Consider the following 7,990-nt stretch of genomic DNA (forward strand, 5'->3'; position numbering starts at 1 on the left):
CTAGGTATCCTCGGATACCTATCTAAACAGGGTGTTGCTACTAGAGAACTGTCGAGACAGCTCTTTCAGCAAGCTTATGCGTAAGCTAGCAGTAGCCCCTGTGTGACAGGCAAGACTTGGTACAAATGCTAGTTTCTTAGCTGTATCCCTTTAAGAAATCTTTCCTGATTCCAAGTCTTCAGCTTTACCCTGGGCCGAGGCTCTAACAATTAAGTTGGGTATGTAGCTCAGGCCTTTGGCCTTAAGGGGTATTGTCACAGACAGCCGTCTAAACATCCCAGGGGCAACTCCCATGGAAATGGTAGAGTTGGTACTTAGTGCTCGCCATGATTCTGGCCTGCACTCCCCTCAGCATGGCAGCGTGGGTATACTGTTCCCCAAAGCGACCCCTAGAGGACTCAGTTCAAAGTTCGCAGTTCGAAGTCACGACTAGAGGAAGCAGTGTCTCGTTCCCTACTCAGGGAACTATGGTTACATTCGTAACCTGAGACAGTTTATTGGTTACTGTTTTGCATTTTCCTTTGGTTTTCTAATAAATCAACTTCATCTGTGTTCCAGCTCTCCTTAATTTTTTAAGGGCACCATTTGTCACTGTTATGTGAACCATCTCTTTAATGGCTCTAAAACAGGCTATATTTAAGTAAATAATGGTGTTTCTGGGATATTCTCAAGTAACCCTGCACAGGACAAGAGGTTTGTAGAGTTGATCATTGCCATTATTATTATAATTTTTTTTTAGTTTTTAGTTTTTTTTTGTATTGGAATATGACACAAACATAATCTTTACAGGTTTAATGAGATTCACACTGGACAGGTGAAATAGAAAAGCAGGGTGACAGATGATTACCTTTGTTAAAAATTAAAGTTTTCTGTGCCTTTGCATCTAATTTTTCAGTTAATAGTCCTGGAATGTGCAGCATGGTTACACAAAAAAAAACTTTTTCAAAACTTTTGTAAAGGCAGTCAAACAAAAAAAAGTAGACATTTGTGCAGTTTGTTTAAAGCATAAAACTTGCTAAGACAATAAACCTCTGTCTCGTTATAGTTGGTTCCAAAAGCAATGTTACAGCAGTCCTGAGTATTGTTCCTGTGTTGCATTAGTCTAATGTAATATCTTTTGCTCTGAGCTCTGTGGCCTGTATTCTGAGATGTTCAGTTTTTGGTTTGTATTGGCTGGTTTGTGGAACATTGCTCAGAGGTAGGTTACTCTGAACACTTGTGTCTGGAAACGACATCAGTATGAGAGAAACTCTACAGGGAAACAAACAGCGGTATTCCATTAGATCTGTTAGTTTCCCAAAATGTCTTTGAGTAACCCTCTGTTTTGAGGTCAATGTCCCCCTGAAAAATTGAAAATTTATGTCAAATTAATTATTCACACCATGCTGTGTATTACAAAGCCCAAAGAAATTGTTGAGAAAACTGAGAGCTGTCAGGGATCAGGCTGGGGTCAAGAGAGCTGGAGGTCACCGACACCGACAGCACCTTTGGAATTTTGATTGAAGTCCATCCCTCATGTTAATAAGGACCTTGGGAGTCTTTATTTGAAAAAATCAACTCTCTGCTGCTCAAAGGGAAGAGGCGACGTGAGAGTAATATCTGAGTGATATCTGAGAAAGCAGCACCAGCCTTTTATCTGATATGATCTTTGTTTAAGCAAACATCCGACCTGGCGTGTGACTTTTCACAAGTGCTGAGGGAATTTTCTCCCCTCCTTAGATGTGAAGGTGCAGATGAGGCTCTGGCTGGGAGTTGGGCAGTGGTTCACACGCTTAAGTGCTGTTCCGAGGAAAAAACACAGAGGGGACAAACAATGGGCAGTGAGCCAGGCTTGGTAAATAGGCCCAAGTTGGGAAGATGCAGAATGGAATCATTTGCAGCTCATGCTGCAGTGCTTTTTATACACACTTGACGCTAATTCTGTCAACTCTGCACTGGCTCCCCATTCATTATTGTATAGATTTTAAAATCCTGCTAATTACTTATGAAGCCCTGAATGGTTTAGCACCTCAGTATTTAAGTGAGCTCATATTGCACTATAGTCCTCCACGTCCAGTTCATTCTCAAAACTGGCATTTTGATAATACCTACAATATCAAAATCACCTGCAGACGGCAGATCCTTTCCCTATTTAGTGCTTAAACTCTGGAATAACCTACCTAACATTGTTCGGGAGGCAGACACACTCTATTAGTTTAAATCTAGATTAAAGGCCTATCTTTTTAACCTGGTTTACACATAACACACTAACACATTTCTAATATTCAAATCCATCTAAGGATTGTTAGCCTGCATTAATTAGGTCAACCGGAACCAGGAACACTTCCCATAACATTTCGTACATCAATGTACATTGTTAGAAGAATGGCATCTATGCTAATATCTGTTTCTCTCTTATACCGAGGTCGCCGTAGCCACCAAATCCAGTCTGTATCCAGATCAGAGGGTCACTGCAGCCACCCAGATCCAGTACGTATCCAGACCAGATGGTGGATCGGCACCAAGAAAGGACCTCTACAGCCCTGAAAGACAGCAGAGACCAGGACAACTAGATGAGCACCAGAGACAAATCCCCTGTAAAGACCTTGTCTCCTAGACAGCGACCGGGACAAGACCACTGGCCTTCCTCTGGCTTGCTTAGTTGGGGACACTTATTTTTCAGACTTGATTGCACAGATATTATTTAAACAGGACTGAAATGGATGATAAAATCACAGAATTCAATGATTTCAGTGCCTTAACTGAAAATTTTGTGTTTTCTACTGTCGTTTGCATTATTGACACACTATTTTCCTATTTAACTGTAAATCTGCTTTGACACAATCTGTATTGTTAAAAGTGCTATATAAATAAAGGTAAATTGACTTGATTTAATGTATTTCTTCCTGGCTCTGTTTCAGTGTTGTAGGCCTTTTCTCTGTCATCTCTGGTTTTTGATGATTTCAAGTACATATTACGCAATGCAAAATGTCCATTTCTTTTTGCTTTCTTTGAACTCTGAATTGTGGTAAAAACAAGGGTCTGTGCAGGGTATGCTAGGCCATTTTGCTCACAAACAGCATTGATATGGTAATGTAAAGACATTAAGGTGGTGTCACAGTTTTCTGTCTTTCTGTCACTGTCTTTTGTGAGTGTTGTGTTTGTTTTGGTGCCATGTGCTTTTGTCCTGTCTCTTTTCTTCCCCCGCCTATCTTATTACCTCATCATTGTTTTAGTTGCTACACCTGTGTTTCTCCCTTGCTCCCGGACTCATTTACTTTCACTCTGCACACCTGTCTCTCAATCACACACACAGCTGTTGCTCATTGTCATGGACTATATATTCTCTTCTCAAACACCACTATGTCTGGCTGTATTATATGTCTGATGTTTCGTGTCTTGCATTTTGGCTGCGTCTGCTCTGTTCCCGTGATTTGTTTCTGTTTTGTTTTTGCCATGTTGGCCTTTTTTGTTCCTGTTCATAATTAATAAATAATTTCCCTGCATTTGGACCCAGACCCTGCTTCTTCCTCTGCGCGTCCTACCGCGCCGTGACAGAATACAGCCAGAAAATATGGGTCCAGCAGGGAGATTCCTCGACGTCCACCAGGGAGAGCGAAGCATCGAGGATTATGCTTGGGACTTCTTGGGAGCGGCTTGGCTGTCGGCGACAGAGAGGACCTGTCTAATGGTCTTTTTCTGGGGAGGACTAGCCAAGCCCTTCAAGTCCCTTATGCCAAGGGTTTTGCAGAGTTTGCACAAGGTTGTCCCGAGGCGACAGTCCAGGAGTCAGCAGAGGCCTCGTCGGCTGCACCCAGTGCCTCACACCTGTTCCTGGAGTGTCACGGGCTGATGCGCTGCATGCGGGATTCACCGCTGATGTCAGTGCGAGCAGCGTGGTCGACTCACAGGACTCACAAAGTGGAGGAGCCTGCTGATGTTCCCTCTGAGGCAGCAGGGCTGAATGCTAGCCTTCACAAAGCCGCAGATTCCACTCAGGATTCCTCCGAGGTGGTGGATTCCGCTCAGGATTCCCCGAGGTGGCCGATTCCGCTCAGGATTCCCCCGAGGCGGCGGTGTCAGCTCACGATGCCCCCGAGGTGGCGGTGTCTGCTCACGATGCCCCCGAGGTGGCGGTGTCCGCTCACGATGCCCACGATGCGGCTGTGTCTGCTCACGATGCCCGCGAGGCGGCGGTGTCCGCTCAGGATTCCCACGAGGCGGCGGTGTCCGCTCAGGATTCCCACGAGGCGGCGGTGTCCGCTCAGGATTCCCACGAGGCGGCGGTGTCCACTCACGATGCCCCCGAGGCGGCGGTGTCCACTCACGATGCCCCCGAGGCAACGGTGTCCACTCACGATGCCCCCGAGGCGGCGGTGTCCGCTCACGATGCCCTAGAGGCTGCGGTGTCCGCTCATGATTCCCACGAGGCGACGGTGTCCGCTCACGACTCCCACGAGGCGACGGTGTCCGCTCACGACGCCCCCGAGGCGGCGGTGTCCGCTCACGATGCACCCGAGGCGGCGGTGTCCATTCACGATGCTCCCGAGGCGGCGCCGTCCACTCACGACCCTCCCGAGGCGCCGGCGTCCGCTCACGACCCTCCCGAGGCTCCGGCGTCCGCTCTCGACTCTCCCGAGGCGACGGTGTCCGCTCACGACGCCCCCGAGGCGGCGGTGTCCGCTCACGATGCACCCGAGGCGGCGGTGTCCATTCACGATGCTCCCGAGGCGGCGCCGTCCACTCACGACCCTCCCGAGGCGCCGGCGTCCGCTCACGACCCTCCCGAGGCTCCGGCGTCCGCTCTCGACCCTCCCGAGGCGGCGGTGTCCATTCACGATGCTCCCGAGGCGGCGCCGTCCACTCACGACCCTCCCGAGGTGGCGCCGTCCGCTCACGACCCTCCCGAGGCAGCAGCGTCCGCTCAGAGAGCTCCCGAGAGCTTGTTTGGTGCCATGTGCTTTTGTCCTGTCTCTTTTCTTCCCCCGCCTATCTTGTTACCTCATCATTGTTTTAGTTGCTACACCTGTGTTTCTCCCTTGCTCCCGGACTCATTTACCTTCACTCTGCACACCTGTCTCTCAATCACACACACAGCTGTTGCTCATTCTCATGGACTATATATTCTCGTCTCACACACCACTCTGTCTGGCTGTATTATATGTCTGATGTTTCGTGTCTTGCATTTTGGCTGCATCTTTTCTGTTCCCGTGATTTTTTTCTGTTTTGTTTTTGCCATGTTGGCCTTTTTTGTTCCTGTTTATAATTAATAAATAATTTCCCTGCATTTGGACCCAGACCCTGTTTCTTCCTCTGCGCGTCCTACTGCGCCGTAACAGGTGGAGCTACAAAAGTGATTAAGATGAATTCACTTGTTGAAGGATCATTCCGCAGACACTAGCTCACTGACATTTAGCTGTGGCTTTCGGTTGTGATGTATTGCATTGTTCTGTGAAGAGCAAGACATTTTTGGCTCAGTTTGCATACTATCATGATCTACATGATAAATGTGCCTGGGAGTTTGCTTGCTTTTCTGTGTGGTCAGCTTTCATCTCCCAGACGCAAGGCTTCATTCATCCGTGTCCAATAATTGCTAGACACCTCTCTCAGAATCCCTTCAGTGGTTAGCTGAGACTGGATAGTGCCAAGGCCATTCCTTTAATAATGTCTTGCATCATTTCTAAAAAATTAAGCCAATTTTATTTGAAAAATGTTTTAATAATACCTGACATAACCAACTAAGCATCATGGAGAATGTCTGCTAATTACTTATTTTATTTATACTTGTTCCTGAAATGGCACCAAAAGATGTATACTTAAAGCTGTTTGTGTAATTTCTGCTCCTCTGCAAGCACACAGTTCCACTAATGTCAGTGTATAGTTTCCACTTTGGGGGAATGTTCTTTGTAGCTGATAAAAAATAAATAAATAAAAAATTGTGTTTACATTGGTCATTTAAAATAAATTGCTTGTGTTCAGTGTTATATAATGTACACTGTAACTTAAAAGATACTGTGTACTATTTAGGGCAACCTGTACTCAATTTTGAGTATTGTGGTACGAATGTAGACCCTTGTTTAAAAAAAGACGGTCTAACATACTATTAATAAGAGTATTATTATAGTGCAAACTGCTTGTAACATAACAATAATACAATACAACTCATGCATGACTATATATATATATATATATATATATATATATATATATATATATTTTTTTTTTATTTTTTTTTTTCTATGGGTGAAAGATCTGGACTGCAGGCTGGCCATATCAGTACCTTGATCCTTCTTCTACGCAGCCATGATGTTGTAGTTAATGCAGTATGTGGTCTGACATTGTCATGTTAGAAAATGCAAGGTCTTCCCTGAAAGAGACGACATCTGGATGGGAGCATATGTTGTTCTAGAACTTGGATATACCTTTCAGCATTGATGGTGCCTTTCCAGATCTGTAAGCTGCCCATGGCACACGTACTCATGCAACCCCATACCATCAGAGAGGCAGGCTTCTGAACTGCTCCGAAAACAACTTGGGTTGTCCTTGTCCTCTTTAGTCCGGATGACATGGCATCCCAGTTTTCCAAAAAAAAAAATCAAATTTTGATTCGTCTGACAACAGAACAGTTTTCCACTTTGCCACAGTCCATTTTAAACGAGCCTTGGCCCAGAGAAAGATATAGTTTAGATATGGCTTCTTTTTTTAACTTTAGCTGGCAACGGCGAATGGCACGGTGGATTGTGTTCACCGACAATGTTTTCTGGAAGTATTCCTGAGCCCATGTTGTTATTTTCATTACAGTAGCATTCCTGTATGTGATGCAGTGCCGTCTAAGGGCCCGAAGATCACAGGCATCCTGTATGTTTTTCCGGCCTTGACCCTTACGCACAGAGATTGTTCCAGATTCTCTGAATCTTTGGATGATATTATGCACTGTAGATGATGATAACTTCAAACTCTTTGCAATTTTTCTCTAAGAAACTCCTTTCTGATATTGCTCCACTATTTTTCGCCACAGCATTGGGGGAATTGGTGATCCTCTGCCCATCTTGACTTCTGAGAGACACTGCCAATCTGAGAGGCTCTTTTTTTATACCCAATCATGTTGCCAATTGACCTAATAAGTTGCAAATTGGTCCTCCAGTTGTTCCTTCTATGTACATTTAACTTTTCTGGCCTCTTATTGCTACCTGTCCGAACTTTTTTGGAATGTGTAGCTCTCGTGAAATCCAAAATGAGCCAATATTTGGCATGACATTTAAAAATGTCTCACTTTCAACATTCAATATGTTATCTATATTCTATTGTAAATAAAATATTAAAATTTACAATAAAAATTGTAAACTAGCAATATTGAGATAATGTTCTTGTTAATATTTACTAATGAACTAACTTAACATTATTTAATGATTAACATGGTTATTAAATGTAAAATGAAATGAAATCTTTCAGTTTATATGATCTTCATTTGTTGGTCTTTGTTGCATAGACCTCTATTTACACATCTTGACAAATATTTTATTAAAGGGGTCATATTGTTGCATATACGTTTCTAAAAAGAACATTATTTTGTGTATTTGGTGTAATGCAATGTGTTTATGCTGTTTAAGGTTCAAAAACACATAATTTTCCATATAATGTACATTATCGTTTCTCCTCTATGCCCCACCTTTCTGAAACGCGTTGATTTTTACAAAGCTAATCATTCTGAAAAGTGAGGTGTGCTCTGATTTGGAAACCTTGCCAAAAACATGTATTTTACCCCCCGGAATGCGCGAGACCTCCCTCAAAATGTGATTGGGCTGGTTTTGAGTAGCAATTGGACAGGTTTTGTTTTGAAAACCTGGCAACCCTGGTTACGCCCCTTACCATACTGTGATGCCTTGTCCCAGTCAGAACACCAGCGCGATGAGACAAAACAAATTAAACAAATTATAAACGAGGCATTTGTTGTGTCAAGTGGGGATATTATTACTGATTATAATTACTTATACTTCATAAACATAAAACC

Source organism: Carassius carassius, chromosome 28, assembly GCF_963082965.1.
Source record: "Carassius carassius chromosome 28, fCarCar2.1, whole genome shotgun sequence".
NCBI classification, from domain to species: Eukaryota; Metazoa; Chordata; class Actinopteri; order Cypriniformes; family Cyprinidae; genus Carassius; species Carassius carassius.